At 40.7% G+C, this 13,986-nt stretch overlaps 1 long non-coding RNA gene across 1 annotated transcript; it reads right to left on the bottom strand.

Moving 5' to 3' along the window:
- Positions 1–1,757: 1,757 nt before the first annotated feature.
- LOC116408299 lies at positions 1,758–5,365 on the bottom strand. The gene is made up of 2 exons (XR_004220857.1): positions 5,238–5,365; positions 1,758–2,018 (listed from the first exon to the last, which is right to left on the bottom strand). It is a non-coding gene; the product is annotated as an uncharacterized LOC116408299 (long non-coding RNA).
- Positions 5,366–13,986: the final 8,621 nt, after the last annotated feature.

Genomic DNA, 13,986 nt, shown 5'->3' on the forward strand with positions numbered 1-13,986 from the left:
TGAAAAGTGACAGTAGTTCATCAACTTCATCCTTTCCAAATGATCCCTGCAGCATATATATAGCCACACACATATACACATATATAGAGGCAGGATAGGGGTGGGACCTGGCAGAAGGGACTGGGGAAGGGGAGGGGAAGGAAGGGTCAGTATGCACCAAGAGTTGGATCGAGGTTTGCATCTGCAGTATGTTATCCATAAAAATCCTTCCCTCAGTAAGCACCCACCAATCGCAACAAGACTGCCATGGTGACAGGTGAATCAAGCTGGAAGATATACGCACCGAAAAAATCGGCAAAAATACGCTCGGAGCGTTTGTGTCTTAATAAATCCCCCCCCAAAAGTTGACTCAAAGATGAACAACCCCTTTAAACTGCTGGTTTGGGGACTGACTTTAGCTGGTTTGGAAAATTAGACCTGGTAACTCTGATTCTCTGATCCCTGCAGCTGTTTATACTGTTTATATATAGGGATTTTAAGCGATCCTGAGCTTGGCATTGCAGTATTTACATACATCAGTTCTGGAAACCTGGGCAACGAAGGGTAAAGACCCACCTACTTATCTGACCAATCACACTGGAACATTTCTTTTTTTTATATTTCCGGCTAAACCTGGTACTTCATTCAAGTTATATTTTATAACAATAAACCTTATTGTTATTGTGGCTGTATCCTTCTATATATACACAAATAAATATAGAAGGATACAGCCACCATTATTATACATCAGATGATCTGAGGTTTATTGTTATAAAATATAACTTGAACAAAGTGCTTAAAACAATTTGCCCATTGGACTTTATTTGCCCTTGAAATCCACGATAAACAAACAAAATGCATTGTTCAATGCTGATCTGTAATACATTACATGTATCCCAACTCCCATTGGTAATTCTTCAGAAAGCATTAGACTCATTCAAATGTAACAATCCCATGGAGAACAAAAAAACAATATGCAGTAGCCCAGGGAGGCCTCCGTCCTAAACCACCAGAGCACCCCCACCCACTGCAATGCTATTTGCATGTAGGCATCCTGTGATGCAAAATATTGGTCAGGATTGGAAACTGTATAAGTCATAAAAAAGCTGTACAGAATTACCTTAAAGAAAATGTGAACCCTTGAAATAAATGAATGTAACATTTCAGAATGATGTTGATTTTCTCTTTAATTTTAAAGATATCATCAGTTTTTACACTGCTAATAGAATGAACTTGAAACAACAGTACCACATGCTGTTCATTTAGGCTGCCTGGACATTTGTAGTTGATACAAAATTATGCTTAATACATAAAAATTCGCTCATGTTCTATTTATTCCTATGGGATTTTTACAAGCTTATTTTTCAAATGGTGAGTTCTAACTTTCACCCATTGATAAATACGCTTCTAAAAATCCCATAGGAATAAATAGAATGTGGGTGAGTTTTAATGTAATGAGCACTAAACTCACATTTTGAAATATCTGCCCCTAGTTATGTGCAGAGTGGTATATGTTACATATTTATATTTTGTTTTATTTTATTTTATTCTAGGTTTATGCGACAGAAAATGCAGACAGAAATGCAATTTTTTTGGCACTGCACCAAATAAAAAAATTAGAAACGTTCAGTAAAAAAAGTATTGATATAAAAAGTGCCAGAATATTCACCAATATTGTATTCGATTACAATAACTTGCTCACTCTAGTGATCAAAACTGCAAGCATTAATATTCACATTTTCTTGGATCAAATTCAGTTCACAAGTTTCCACAGTAACTTCCAGAGTCTCTCGAAATTGGGAAAGGTGCATTTCTGTTAGCGGTTCCTGTCCATACGTCCAGGTTCATGTAGGCATGGAAGGGGTTAAATCTAGGCAAGTACTCCGGCTTGCACATAACTGAGTGATTCCCAACGTGCTCAGAATGGGGAGGAGAGCCACTGACCGGCAGCAGCCATCAAAGGCATCGTTCCGAGGGGCCCAAATAGAGCCAAAAAGTCCTGACGTGGGGGACAAACTTCTGGTGCTGGAGAGGTACGGCTATAAAGCAAGGGCAGAATTAGTACATAGTAAAAGATACCTGATTCCGTAACATGGCAAACACAGAGAATAACAGTTCTGTCTTACTATATAGGGTGACTATAAGGCTCAGTCTGCACTTAATTGTGTGAATGTGCAGCAGTGCATGGCTCAGAAGCATCTATTGTTATCCTGTATATTGGGAATTTCCAGTCTACTGAGCTACAACTTTTCATGTTAATAGGTCGGTTGTTTTTCATAATACATATTATACTGAAGATTGCATTACATAATAATAAAGCAAACAAATCCCTTGGAGGGCCACATCCAGTAGCACGGGCCTAACCTACAACACAGGTTTGTGCAGCTCAAAACTTCTGGAGCAGCACTGAATTTATGCACCCGATATGTACAAACAATATGCCTTTCACTGACACCAAGGGGCTGATTTACTAAGACACGAATTCGAATACGAATTGGAAAAATTCCGATTGGAAAATGAACATTTTGCGACTTTTTCGTATTTTTGCGATTTTTTCATCGCCGTTACGACTTTTTGTAAATTGACGCGACTTTTTCATAACCATTACGACTTGCGCGAAAAGTCGCAACTTTTTCGTAGCCGTTACAATATGCTTGTATCTTGTCACGACTTTTTCGTATTGAGCGCTCGTAAACTGTGGGCAAAACTTTCAGACTTAGCATGATTTTGGAAGCCTCCCATAGGATTCAATGGCACTCTGCAGCTCCAACCTGGCCCAAGGAAAGTCTCCCATAGGGCTCAATGGCACTCTGCAGCTCCAACCCGGCCCAAGGAAAGTCTCCCATAGGGCTCAATGGCACTCTGCAGCTCCAACCTGGCCCAAGGAAAGTCTCCCATAGGGCTCAATGGCACTCTGCAGCTCCAACCTGGCCCAAGGAAAGCCTCCCATAGGGCTCAATGGCACTCTGCAGCTCCAACCTGGCCCAAGGAAAGCCTCCCATAGGGCTCAATGGCACTCTGCAGCTCCAACCCGGCCCAAGGAAAGTCTCCCATAGGGCTCAATGGCACTCTGCAGCTCCAACCCGGCCCAAGGAAAGTCTCCCATAGGGCTCAATGGCACTCTGCAGCTCCAACCTGGCCCAAGGAAAGTCTCCCATAGGGCTCAATGGCACTCTGCAGCTCCAACCTGGCCCAAGGAAAGTCTCCCATAGGGCTCAATGGCACTCTGCAGCTCCAACCTGGCCCAAGGAAAGTCTCTTATAGGGCTCAATGGCACTCTGCAGCTCCAACTTGGCCCAAGGAAAGTCTCCCATAGGGCTCAATGGCACTCTGCAGCTCCAACCTGGCCCAAGGAAAGTCTCCCATAGGGCTCAATGGCACACTGCAGCTCCAACCTGGCCCAAGGAAAGTCTCCCATAGGGCTCAATGGCACTCTGCAGCTCCAACCCGGCCCAAGGAAAGTCTCCCATAGGGCTCAATGGCACTCTGCAGCTCCAACCCGGCCCAAGGAAAGTCTCCCATAGGAATCAATGGCACTCTGCAGCTCCAACCTGGCCCAAGGAAAGTCTCCCATAGGGCTCAATGGCACTCTGCAGCTCCAACCTGGCCCAAGGAAAGTCTCCCATAGGACTCAATGGCACTCTGCAGCTCCAACCTGGCCCAAGGAAAGTCTCCCATAGGAATCAATGGCACTCTGCAGCTCCAACCTGGCCCAAGAAAAGTCACCATACTGAAGCTTGAATGAATCCGAATCTTTCGTACTCGGCGCGAAAGCTGCGAAAAAGTCGCGACTTTTTGCGCAAGTCGTAACGCTACGAAAAAGTTGCAACATTTTGCGAAACAGTCGTAACGGCTACGAAAAAGTCGCGACAATTTTCCGAAAAATCGCAAAATACCGATCATTACGTAAAAAATGCATTCGGACGGATTCGGACAGTTCGTGCATTAGTAAATGTCCCCCCAAGAGTATGATTGTTGTATTGTCTAGGGCAGTGCTGTCCAACTTCTGTTGTACCGAGGGCCGGAATTTTTCCGACCTACGTGGTGGAGGGCCGATAATGGAAGCCAGTTTTGACCACTCCCCTTTTTGAAACCGCACCCACTTGAAACCACACCCATGTTATCACATGACCATACCCATATTAATGGTTGTAGTACAGCAAAAACCTGCCATACTCTGCCTGCCCTACCCTGCCTGTGTGCCATACTCTGCCTTCCCTACCCAGCCTGTGTGTGCCATACTCTGCCTTCCCTACCCTGCCTCTGTGTGCCATACTCTGCCTTCCCTACCCTGCCTGTGTGTGCCATACTCTGCCTTCCCTACCCTGCCTGTGTGCCATACTTGGCTGGTTTGTGCCATACTTGGCCTGTGTGTGCCATACTCTGCCTGCCCTACCCTGCCTGTGTGTGCCATACTCTACCTTCCCTACCCTGCCTGCATGTGCCATACTTTCACTGTGTTTGCCATTCTTGGCTGGTTTGTGCCATACTTGGCCTGTGTGTGCCATACTCTGCCTGTGTGTGCCATACTCTGCCTTCCCTACCCTGCCTGTGTGTGCCATACTCTGCTTGCCCTATGATGCCTGTGTGTATGGCACACACAGGCAGCCTACAGTGACACAATGCTGGCACTGCTCCTACAGTCTGCACAATAACTATATATTAAAAAACTTTTTAATTGCAGTAGCACCTCAGTATATGTTCTTTTTGTAGTGTGCAGGGATTATTTGTGGGTTTCTACTGCTCCTGAGGTGGGAACAGGGGAATAATGGGGGTGATTACAGCCTGAGCCTGAGGTGTGAACACTGCAGGGGGGGAACAATGCAGAGATTAAAAGGTGTGAACAACACAGGGGATTACATATTTAAACAATACAGCCTGATTACAGCCTGAATCTGAGGTGAGAACCATGCAGGGGGGCAGTTAATCTCAGTACTGATACCATTTAAAGCTTACACAAGAGTAAGCCATCAAAGCAGCCAGACAGGTGGGGGGCCACACAGAGGGGGGTCGCGGGCCGCATGCGGCCCGCGGGCCGCCAGTTGGACAGCACTGGTCTAGGGAACTACATTTCCCATACTATCATTTCCCATTTAATGCATTCTTGTTGCTATTTACCTAACTTAGTCCAAACACACTGAAACTGCTGTTTGTTACTAGATTAATGTATTATCCAACCATGAGACGGCTTACAAACAATACTCTATGCATGCCTTGTAATTATGCAACTAAATCTTATTTGCTACAGAATGACTCACATAGCTTGCTAGCTCCCAGGTGCTGGGCATGGGGGGGGGGGGTCCTGGGGAGGAGCTGGTGGCACAGGGGCACTCATATCCCATGTAGGCTGGCACTGGTGCTCAATAAAAGCTGGGTTCTGAACTTCAGGACATGAATAACCACTGTGATAATTCTTGTTTTCTGTGAAATAGATTAAAAACATTTTTTTTAATAACCATGACAGACATGTATTAGTGTGCATGTTTATTACATACACGTGTTTTAGTTTGTATCTCTCAACTGATAATACAATTTCTCTTGTTTATATTATTTAACCAGTGCACTGTTTGTAAATGACCCCATTATATTTAAGTACTGCTGAGGATAGACTATGAAAAAATGACTATATCCTCAGATTTCCCAGTGGCATTTTGTCTTGTACAGAGGAATATGTATGCTAGCACAGGACTACAGTCAATGTCATGTTGCAAAAGTAATTTTTATTTCAGTGCTGCAAAATAAAAATATCATGGTGAAAAAATCAGGGTAGGGTTTGTTCCTTAGGAAAAATTGGAGAATTTGCAGAGGTTACAATTAATTCTGTATGCCCTATATAAAAATGTGTTCATAATATATATAGGTTTGTTAAAGAAATAAGTGCATCATAACTGCCCTAAAATAAAAATTATGCACACCAGAGTGACCGTACTCATATGTAGTTAATTTGACTGGTTTACCTTCATTATATGGGGCCAAGTCATTTAACTCCAATGGTCCGTAGATGCCAGAAAACTGCCCGTCACATGTGGAATTCCAATTAATAAAACTGAAAGGAAAAACATGCTCATGCAACTCTTTATCTACGTTCTTGGGTTTTGCAAGAGTTAGGGGTCCATTCATGAAACCACAAATTTTGAATTGTTAAAAGCACGATTGGAAAAATTTTGTAGTAACCACCATAATTTCTAATGTGCGTAAATTGCATGAAAATGTGTGTCACGGTTGTACGAAAATATCGTGGTTGCGATCCGAAAGAAAGAAATTTTGTATGAAACCCACTTATTGTAGCACTTATTGTAGCATTCACTGAATGAATAACACGTGGATATCACGCCACCATTAAAAAATATAATAAAACATTATTTTCCATTTGTAATATTTTTACATTGTTTTGGAGAAAGCATGTGTACTAGTTAGGGCTGTTTTAATAAATGGGCGAAAGGGGCATTTGCCCAGGGCCCACCAGGATAGGGGGCCTCTAGCACACCTTTCATCTGGGATAACCATTTTGTTATTTTTCTGCTCCCAGGGCTGTTGGTCGAGGGTGGCAGACCAGGGGATCATGGCTATTTCAGTAAGCACAGGCCATATCTCTGGTACTAGTTACCGTCAGCTCAAAGGTTAGATATTAACCACCTCCCCCCAAGCCTACATTCACATTGTCTGCCTGTGTGTTCTGTCCACTGCATTGCTCTGTGTGATCATAACATTTACTAGCAAACAGGGCACAATTTAACAAACAGAAAACTCAAGAAAACATCTCTATATTTAACATATTGTAAATATATTATCATAGCCTATATCTGTAGGAAAAATGTTTTTACACCATTATTTTATTTATTTATTTATTTAGTTATATTATTTGGTTGTTGGGATATAATTTCATAGTTAATTTGAGTTGAAAAGGGACAAATGGACTGGGGAAAGGGGAGGGGCAGGCAGGGTCAAGATGCATCATATGCCTTTTTGTACCTAATAAACAAGGTGGGACTGGCCCACTGGAATACTGGTAAATATCCTGTTGGGCCCTGATTCTTTTGAGTCCCAGCACCTGCCCTACTGACACCGATGAGCATGCCTGCCTTCCATCATTCTGACCCTGCCAACTGTTTACCAATCAAGCGTCTCTGTTTGAGCCCCACCACCTGCCCATTGCCCTGCTGCTCGCTACCTCATCTTTAGCCCTGCTGGCCTCCCTCTCAGGGTCCTTCCAACTGCCCTTTGGTAGACTGAAGTAAGGAGGTGAGAAAAATGTATGCGTTCCACTATAGGACACACAGCCATCTTTAATTTTTTTCTCATCTCATTGAACTAATATAGTCCACTGAAGAAAAGTTTTGTTTCTGAAATGTTAACCCTAAAAGTCACTAGAACTTTTCAGTATATATATACAGTATATTATATATATCAGATACTCTTGTTCAAAACTTTGTCAAAATAGCAGCCAGTGGTATGAGAAAGAAGCCATAATTTGAGGCAGTTTACCTGTAGTGCAACAGGGGCTGACAACGTATTTTCTAAATGATATGCAACATGATTAGTGCAGACATAAACCGTCATGTGAAAACAAAATTCTTTAACTCACTTTATTCTTCTTTGTCAGGTGGATCTTAAGCATCATGCTTAGAATACTGTATGTTTCTTTGGAGAACTGTTTTCCTAAAGGATGTATGCTCAGTGGGCCAAAGTATTTCTGCTTTCTGTTATGAAGAGTATGTGCTTATAGGCAATAGTTTTTATGCATTTCAGGCATGCAGGAGGCAAAGTGGGGAAAACAATGCAGGAGTACTAGAAAGAAAAAGATTTGTGGGTTAATTAATGCGTTCAGTGTATCCATTTTCTGCAATCTTACTGCCATGTCTAGGTTTAATGTGCTGAGAATTAATTTTCTGCAATGATCTTGCTGGCATGCTTGGGGTTAATGTGTTCATAATTCTTTTTCTGCAGTGAGCTAAAAGGTGTGGCTAAAGATGTTGGCACCTAGCTAATCTGAGTGCATTTTTGGAACTCCAAGTGTAAATTTCCCCGTGCTGCACACTGTGTACATAGCGCTGTGGGGGAAGGCAAAATTTCCGATGGTGACGGTCACCAGGCAGGTGTACTTATGTGTAGGATTGGCCCCTATAGTAAGGTTTTCTGGTGGGCCCTACGTATCCCTAGTCCAACACTACAAATAAATGTTTCAGATGACAAAGCTCTCTGTATAAAAATCTTATGGACAGATATTTTTGAAAAACAATGCTTACTTGAGTACATTAAGCAATAATCTTTAAAAATAGTTACATAGGGTTGAAAAAAGACCATCAAGTTCAACGTTACCAAGTAAACCCAGCACACACTACACAACAGATACCAGTGTTTTCAGAGGCAAGTGCTTAGAAAATGTAAACCCTGAAAACAGAAATCTGCAATAATAAGAATCCGATCATTGCCATGGGTTATTTATCCTTAAGTTATAATTGATAGGCAATGGTTTATATATAGGTAAGAACATATTTTGGGTCATCTAGCATGTTACTGTCAGGGCCATAACTAGAAGTAAGCAGAAGAAGCATGTGTTAAGGGTGCAGTAGGACCCTGGACATGTACCCCTCCTTGTCTAACTCCAGCCAGAATCAGCAGCTGCGAGTGCCCATGTGGGAAGAGAAGAATTGAAATGTAGCACAGATAAGTGTCGTAGATTGTGAGAAGAGCTGCGGGCAGCAGCAGTGGCCAGGGGGTCAAAGAGGAGAAATTGATTATTGAATATATAAATAACTGTAAGAAAAAAATAAAAGATATCTGAAAATAGATGAAACATCCACTAGTTAGTAGGCAAATGCAATTGGGTGCAAGTCACTGTATAACTTCACCACCCTAAGGCAGCCACTGCTCAATGCCCTGTACTTTGCCCCATGAACCATATTCAGCAAAGAGGATGCAACAATCACTTTGGCACAAGATTTCAGTACAATGGATCATGTATTGGTGCAAGCACCCCTTTTGACATGGACATGATTTTGAGTCTGTTTTCAAACTTTGCACTTGGCTCATTAAAAAATACCCTAATTGTAAAAATGAATGGGTATCCTTTTAAGGCATTTACCATGTGAAGACAAAAATGAAATGTTGGCAAGTTGCTGCCTGTAAAGGAAATATTAATACTTGAAAAGGAATATTTTTGCCAAATGAAAAGGATACACTAAACCATGCACATGTGTTTCCTATATAGATAATTATATCTTTTTCTAGCTCCATTAATTCTCCTTAGCTTCGCCATAGACTCTCTGATCACCTGCCATGCATGCTCAGTGGATAACTTGAAGGTGAAGCCTAGCCAGAATAAAGTATAAACGCAAGAGCAGGTTTACTAAAGTGCAACCACTTTTGTCACTGCAAATTTTCTGGCGCGCATATATATTATTGCCTACTATTGCATTCATGCAACGTGAGGTGTCTGGCAAAATTTACTAAAGATTATAACCAGAATTGTCGCCAAACATAGACAAAAATGGAATCTACAAAAAGCTGTAGCACTAAGAGATGTCAGAGTCTTGAAGTTGGTCTTGGAACTTGGGGCATTTTAGCCTTTACCAAGATCAGATTCTAGCATGTACTAAAATATGTTCCTGTGTGTTTGTCCACCCACTTCAAGGAATATTTAATACAAATCTCAGCTGTTTCTGTTTTTTCCATCAATGTTATGAGTTAAAGGAAAAGGAAAGGCTAATAAAGAGTTAATCTCAAGCTGCAGGCATACCTTCAGTTGTCTCAATAGTGCCCTTAAGTCTCCCCATATTTCACCTGTTCAGATGATCAGAAGCCAAACAGGAAGAAAAAACGCTGAGCTGTGTAAAGAAAGTTCTCAAAATGCCTCACTCCTGCACAGACACCCAGACCAAGTGAACATGCTCAGTGTGTAAGACTATGGGGCACATTTACTAATCCACGAACGTCCGAAAAGCGTCCGAATGCGTTTTTTCGTAATGATCTGTACTTTGCGACTTTTTTTTGAGTGCTGAATACGAAAAAGTCGCGACAATTCACGAAAGTCGTAATGGCTATGCAAAAGTCGCGACAATGCATGAAAGCCATAATGGCCATGCAAAAGTCGTGACAATTCACAAAAGTCATATTGGCTATGCAAAAGTTGCAACAATTCCCGAAAGTCATAATGGCTATGCAAAAGACGCGACAATTCGCGCAAGTCGTAATGGCTACGAAAAAGTCGCGACGGTGACGGAAAAAATCGCAAAAAATACGAAAAAGTCGCAAAATGTTCGTTTCCAATCCGGTTTTTTCCCATTCGGGATTCGGATTCGTGGATTAGTAAATCAGCCCCTATGAGTCAGCTTCCTGCTGATTGGCTCAGAAACAGCAGGCAATTTGAAGTAGCCTTGTATGTTTTGACGCTGGCGATTTCCATTGATTTAGCATTGGCGTCTTGTCGCTCGTCTTGTCGCCAAATCGCTCTTTTAAAAATCACTGGCGACAAATCTCCTTGTGTGCCAGAGCCCTAAAAGCAGTTCTAATGTGTAGCACTGGCTCCTTCTGAAAGCTCAGACTCAGGCACAATGCACTGAAATGGCTGCCTACATTACAACTAAAAAAAATACATTTGTTGGTTCAAGAATACAATTTTAGATGGCAGAGTGAATTATTTGCTATGTAAACTGTGTAATTTAGAAGTAAAAAGTACACCATAAAAATCAAGACAGAATCCATGTTGTAAATTCAATCATAAGTGCTCTAAATTCAGATAATAACTTTAGTGACAAATTCTATAGACATATACCTATGTAGAAAAAATTAAAGATGGGAAAATTCTGTACTCAGCGGATCTTTTGTTATCTGTAATTGCATTTATTTAGGGGCAGACCTATCTAAATTTAAGGTCAAGGAAAAAAATGCAAGATTGAATTTTTAAAAAAGTGCTGCCAAATGTGTGCAACTGTTCAAGGTTTTTTCCCTGGATGCTAGCTCAAAACTTAAACAAAAATCCAGTACACATTTTTTCACAGAAAAATCACATTGAGAATGGCATTGTTCCGTTCTATCCATGAGGCTGAAAAACTTTAATGTTTTAAAAGAAATAAATATAATTATTCTGATTGTCTTCTGTGGTCCCTCACCAGCTTTTACTTCCTGAGTAATCTTGACGTACAAATATAAGTTCCGATGTTGTGGGGGGCTGCAATATCTTATCCTACTTGTTGTAATGTAAAATGTGATGAGATAATATAGAATATTTTTTAGGCATGTGTATGTAACATTTAGGGGAAGATTTAGAGTTTAATAATAGGGGAATATAAAAACTCAATCACGTTCTATTCATTTCTATGGGATTTTTTGAAGTGTATTTGTCAATGGATGAAAGTTAGAATTGATAAATATGCTTTTAAAAGTCCTATAGGACTGAACAGAACTTGAGTTGAGGTGAGTTTTTTTATATTTAGTTCTAAACTTGCATTTTGATAAATTTGCCCCTTGGAGTGTGTTCCACTGAGAAACAAAAGCCTATGCAACTACATCTAATTGATGAAATATAAAATGCTGCATTGGCTCCCATCACTTCTTAAAGAGATTCAGAATCAGTTACACATCTTTTTGGACATAATTATTCAGTCACTGGATAGCCAAGGATTCTATGGGTACTTTAGGGCCTGGTGTTAATGTAATTATAGTGGTATGGAACCTATGGAGCCTCACCAAAGTTTCCAGCAAATGACACATAACATGTGGTGCATCAACATCCTTGTGTGCTTTTGCACTGATGAATCTTTCTTTCACAACTATTTCATAAATAATTCTGACCTGGTCATGTATTTTCAAAAATTAGATTTAGTATAGTTGTTTTTGTGTTAAAAGGTGAGATTTTTGTAAGGTCTAAATTTGTGTTGGATTTTTTATCTAACTGATGAAAGTAAAAAGTTATATGTAAATCCACTGTCAATACTTTCCCACTATTGGCACTGTGCTGAACGCTAGATCTTAATAAGGGCTAAAGTATTTCCCATGCTTTGATTTACTGGAAGTCCTCTGAGACTACAAAAGGACACTTGTTTGAAATAAAATGTCTAGACAGTAGCAATTTATTCTGGACATTTATTATAGTGAGCAGCAAATTAAAATAGAGTGCTGTGAAATAGCCTCTGAGCTGGAGTTCACAAGCACTCACTTAAGTTAAAGACACATGACCTTTCAAATATTGTATATACCCTCAATTTCAATTGCTGAGATTTATTGACATAGCATACAGTAATGAAATCTGTTGTAATACATGTCTTTATTATGAATTGCATAAGCAACTCAAAACAGTTCTGTGTTACAACCAGTGGCATGTCCCATTACATAAATGTAAAAGAAAAAGGAATAATTTAGAGTAGAGTAAGAGTGTTTTGTTAATGTGTATTCTTTCTCATCTCGACTTTTCCAAGATTTTCTGTGTGTCTAAACAGCTAAAAATCCAAATTCGACAATTTGCCAGATTAAACTTGCCCAGTTCATTTGGAAGTCAATGACAAAGGTCCCTTCCCTTTCCTTGAAGCTTTTTCTTATGTCTCAAAACTTTACAGATGTTGCTGAGTTTTGTCTGAAACAATTTTTTTTAATTGTCTCAGCGACAGGATTTTTACAGCGAAAGACTTTTCTCTCAGCGACTTTTCCATCTTTTTTTAGTAAATATTAGACATTTGGGATAAAGAGTTACTTGAAGTTAAAAATTCCAAAATGAGACATTATGGAGTTTTATTAAATCTGCCCCATAATGTTTGATGAGTAAAGGGGAATAGGGAGAGAACCATGGATGATTTGTCATATTTGTGGTTGCATTATACTAGCTAAGTAAATGGGAACAAATGGCCAGTATGGGTAAGTGAATGCAATGCATTTGGCATAAGCAAATTGATTCCAATTGACTCCAATGCATTTGGTGTGACAAAAAACATGAACACTGTTGAAATTTCACCATTTAGCACACCAATATCCAGCAAGTTTTACAATCCATTGAATCTGCATTTGTAGCTTGTGGCCCATATTGCAACTTTGGAACCAGAAATGTGAAACAAAATTGATGCTCCTCTTAAATGCAGGTATGTTTTAATGTTTTAGTAGATCTATGCGTGTTTTGGTGAAGGGAACCATAAATAGTGTGCTCTTGCCAAATGAGAACCAGACCTGTGTACTAGTACAGTTCTCCTATATTCCACTCTGGATATAACCTTAAATTTGGTGTATTATACTTTTTTTGAACCTCAATAAGTTTCTGACTGCACAGCGAGTTTGGGAGCTGCTAGCGAGTTTTGCATGTAATCTAAAGTGTTGCATGTAAATTTAAGTGTATAGCAGGCGTTTAAAACAAAAAAGGTGTTTGGGGTTTACTGTGCATGCTGGGAGTGCTGGTTGAAAGGAGAAAGTAAGTGCAATTAACTAACTGCTGTGTGACTTGTAAGTGCTACCTGGCTGATTGAGCATACTAATTAAGGGGGTGGAGTAAATCTGGTAAATTCTCAACAGACATTTGGCTGTTTGGTTTGAACCTCAATAAGTTTCTGACTGCACAGCGAGTTTTGCATGTAATCTAAAGTGTTGCATGTAAATTTAAGTGTATAGCAGGCGTTTAAAACAAAAAAGGCGTTTGAAACTTAAAAGGCACTATACAAGGGATTGCACTCGGGAGACTGTAAGTACCCAGTCGCAATATGAGTTGCAGTATGATTGCTGGTGTTACTCAGTGTGCATCTTGTCGCATGTATGTGGTCCTGGAGCAGCAGTTCCATGCAGCATTTACTTGTGAGAGATGCAGGTGGGTTTTCCTCTTGGAATCTGAGGTGCAGAATCTAAGGGGGGAACTGGCAGCACTGAGGGCAGCTGCAAACATGGGGGAGAACAGGAGGCTCACTGAGCAACCACTGGCAGGGGCCGGTGTAGTGGGGGGGGGAGAAGGGACAGTGGAGGTTAATGAGGGAGACAAATTTGTAACAGTTAAGAGGGGCAGTAGGGGACACAAGGGTAGGGGGGCTGGTTCAA

The sequence above is a fragment of the Xenopus tropicalis genome, chromosome 1 (genome assembly GCF_000004195.4).
Source record: "Xenopus tropicalis strain Nigerian chromosome 1, UCB_Xtro_10.0, whole genome shotgun sequence".
Classification (NCBI taxonomy): domain Eukaryota; kingdom Metazoa; phylum Chordata; class Amphibia; order Anura; family Pipidae; genus Xenopus; species Xenopus tropicalis.